The sequence below is a fragment of the Nerophis ophidion genome, linkage group LG06 (assembly GCF_033978795.1).
Source record: "Nerophis ophidion isolate RoL-2023_Sa linkage group LG06, RoL_Noph_v1.0, whole genome shotgun sequence".
NCBI classification, from domain to species: Eukaryota; Metazoa; Chordata; class Actinopteri; order Syngnathiformes; family Syngnathidae; genus Nerophis; species Nerophis ophidion.
The window spans coordinates 44,492,515-44,496,420 of NC_084616.1; the positions used below are offsets into that span (position 1 = coordinate 44,492,515).

A 3,906-nucleotide genomic window follows, 5' to 3' on the forward strand; every position below is an offset into this window, starting at 1 on the left:
CCCAAGTAAGTCATGTTCTGTTTTTTTTTTATTAAATAACTTACTAATAGTATTGCCATTGAAAATGTAAATAAAATAATATGCATGCAAAGAAGCTGTAAAACATTTCAGAGGAAAAAATTGCACTGTTATGCAAAATACAAGTGTTTGCTCCAGTGGACAGTGGCCTTACCATGAATTAATTAACGTGGACCCTGACTTAAAAAAATGTAAAAACTTATTCGGGTGTTAACATTTAGTGGTCAATTGTACGGAATACGTACCGTACTGTGCAATCTACTAGTAAAAGTTTAAATCAATCAATCAATCAATCAATCAATCAATCAATCAATCTTTAGGGGGTTCAAACGCCAATGCAAGGATCTGCCAAGGAAAACACGGATTTCCAAATGTCACATGCCTGAGTGTTAACATTGCAGTCGCATTTGAACAGCAACACCGTGCTAGGTCAGCCTCTTCGCTGACTGACTGATAGCAGAGATCCAGGTTTTATTGTAAGAGGTGTAGCAAGGGTTCCCTGGGGTTTCCGGACCATAGGGCGCACCAAATAATAAGGCGCACCGAATTATAAGGCGCACTGCCGATAACAGGGTTTTGTCAGGTCTGTTTTCATACAAAAGGTGAATTGGATTGTAGGGTACATTAAAGGGGTGATATATTTATTCTTCCCTGCGACCCCGAAAGGGAATACGCGGTAGGAAAATGGATGGATGGATGGAAAACACTTCCTTGTGGTCGACATAACATGTACAAAAGTGTATTTTGGTTCTTTGGTCAAAATATTGCATAGATTATGTTTTACAGACCATCTTCAAGCCGCTTTCTCACAGTCGATTCAGGATGCGCCATTTTGTGGGCGGTCTTATTTATTTGGCTCACCTACAGTAGCATCTCTTTTCAATCATCTTTGTTGTAGCGGTGTAGCGTGCAAGGACAGGAGTGCAAGAAGTTTCAAAAGATGGGGCTAACTGTTTTAATGAAATTCAGACTTTAATTCAATCAATAAAGGAAAAGCATCTTCTCATCCGTGGCTCACTAGTGCAATAACAACGTTGTAAATGCGTCCTGTGAAAAACCGTCCAACCGGAACTCTCTAATAACTAAAGTTCCTTGGGTGAAAAATGTAAACTCATTACACCGGTATGTTTTTGCGATTTCATGGCGAGCTTACTGACGGATATAAGTAAGAACTTTACACTACTTTATATTATAAATGACAGCATCGGCTAAAAAAAATGTGCCGGGGGACAAAAGCCAACTGCATGCAAAGTAAATATATATATATATATATATATATATATATATATATATATATATATATACATATATGTGTATATATATATATATATATATATATATATATATATATATATATATATATATATATATATATATATATATACATATATGTGTATATATATATGTGTATGTATATATATATATATATATATATACATATATATATATCTATATATATATATATATATACATAATATAATGATATGCAGGTAATAGTTATTATAATTGAATATTAAGGGTATGTGAAATTTCAACTCCTACCTTGTTAATTCCTTGACGACCTCTTTAGCGCTTTGTAATCAATCATAAATATCAAGCAGCAAAAAGTCAAACATGGATAAGTTTGGAGGGAGTGTTTTGCAATGTCCCATCATGCCTTGCAATGGATTTAAATGGGTGTAATTTTGATTTTGTTTGGTAACGGGATGGTTTTTTAAATGGTATCCGGAAAGTTCAGTTAGCAGGTTGTGTTATCTGTGACCATGTGTGTTGACTTTTTGTGCTTTTTTAAATTTTTGTTCTGCAGCATGACTAGGAAAGGTTGTCTCGATTAAGTCATATAAGTAAATGTTGTGCATGACATGCCATGAAAGTACATGTCATGGCCACTCACCTGGGTTTCTCATATTATCCATGTGCTAGTGACAATGAGCCACATGTCTGGCTCCTGGGCATCTATGTTTTGTATGAAAACACTCCGCAAGGCAATGTAGCTTTTTGATATTGATATTGGTTAAATTGATATTGAACTTGTTCCGTCGTCTCACGGGTTAAATTGAATATGCCGATGGGCCGTGGTTTGGACTTTTTCAATTTAGTTTCGGTTTAAGAAAACTAAACCAACTCTTACGAAGCATCAGCAGCATTTCCCTCCAGTGTTGCTGTTTTAGAAGTAGACAACAGAACACTTGTCACAGTCATGACCCTTTTAGTTTTTTCCACTGGCAAGCATGTCTGGTGACATGGAATGCTTTTTGTAAATCCAACTGGCACAAAGGCAGAGCTGCTGTCTGCTGCGATGACTAGATCCAAGATGGCAGACTATAAATTGGCTTAAACCCATCAGTGTTTCACGGCTTAGTTCTCACAGTGCGGATACTGTGGCGGCAGCCCTGGCAGTGCCAAATGGCTTCACCCTGCATCTAATCCCGCTATCAGGAGAATAAAGACAGGGATGTCCAGCAGTCATGGAGTATGCTGCTTAACAATGACTGAGTGCTACTTGTAAGGACACAAGTCAGCGTGCGCTACCTCATCTAAGTGAACCAGGGTGATGTGGTAATTGGCGTCGACTAGATTCAGGAATAAGCTGCTTAAATCTAGAATCAATTAAACAAATTGAGGGAGAATTATATGCAAAAGGAACTTGTTGTGATTATCTTTCTCTGGATTAGCTGGTTAGATGTTTGTTGCAGTGTAGTAAACACACATTTCCATGCTGCAATAATGCTGTAAGCTGCTTTCATTCTTAGTATAGTACTATTGTAAACCGCAGGCTCAGATGCATGCCCACACACAGCTTCTGGATAGCCCATGCATCGCCAGCATAATAGTAACGACGAGCCCTAATGCCTCAGGAGGGGTTCTGCAGAATGTTCACAATTCTAAACATCGGCATGAGATGTTAAGACCTGACGCGCAAATGCACGTTGATTCCGCAAGTACACACAGGAAGAAAAAAAAAATAGACGGTGGCGATTGACACTGACTTGCACAAATCCAGTATTTGCACTTTTGAAGGGCTAATGCCACTTTAATGATAACTCAAGCAAAGCTGACACATACCTTGAAAGTAAAGATAAAACATGTATTTTCTGAGTGATGCAGCACCTGAACACATGGCAGATTGTGGCCTTAATGAACAGGATTGAATCTCATAAGCCAGGGCCTAAAAAGTGTGCCTGCGACACATCTAATCCTTGCTCACTTCATGTTTTAATAACTAAAGCACAAGCTACATAGTGTCTGATATTATTGGTATGTGCAAACAAAATTGGGAAGTAAAGATCTGATAAGAAGTACTTACTAAGTCTCCAGTCATTCTACATCATCCAGTGTATGGGGGACAGATAAAATCCCATAGACAAATCTTTGGACGGGACAATCAAGAGGAGTATTCCAACTTCTCTCTCTGAACTAACACATCTGACATGCCGTTCCTGCTCCACCTCACTGGCCTGCCCCCTTTCCAACACGCCTCCCGCCCGCCCTTCTGCCGGGACACCCTATAGGGGGTGGCAGGACAGTCGCTCAAGTGACATATGTCGCCAAAGCCTCTCACTTGGGGAAAGAGGCTCCCTGAGCCTGTGACAATGACTGGGACATTGCACTGCAGGGGGTTCTCGGCGAGCATGAAAGAGGAAGTACAAGCATTTCTTTCCCTACTTTTTTTTTTTTTATAACCAGATCCTTCCACAAACTATGCACGGCCATTTACACCGAGTTCACCTTTTCAATGCAATGTGTCTGAGCTCCATTGAAGGAGAAGGGAGTCATCCTCTTTTGGAAGATCAGAGCTTTTGTGGGAGGGAACTCTCTTTGCCTTGACCTGCTCCAGGCTACTTGTACAGTAACTGGAGGAATGGGAGCACATAACTCAAATAGAAA

At 39.5% G+C, this 3,906-nt stretch overlaps 1 protein-coding gene across 8 annotated transcripts in view; it reads right to left on the bottom strand.

Annotated features, from left to right (window-relative positions):
• LOC133554755 (neural cell adhesion molecule L1-like protein) overlaps nt 1–3,485 on the bottom strand; it is a 156,483-nt gene extending 152,998 nt beyond the window's left edge. For all 8 annotated transcript variants that reach the window (XM_061903868.1, XM_061903867.1, XM_061903863.1 and 5 more), the window contains exon 1: nt 3,326–3,485. The gene's annotated coding sequence lies outside the window, so the exon portion shown is untranslated. The remainder of the gene's footprint in view (nt 1–3,325) is intronic.
• Between the last annotated feature and the right edge of the window lie 421 nt (nt 3,486–3,906).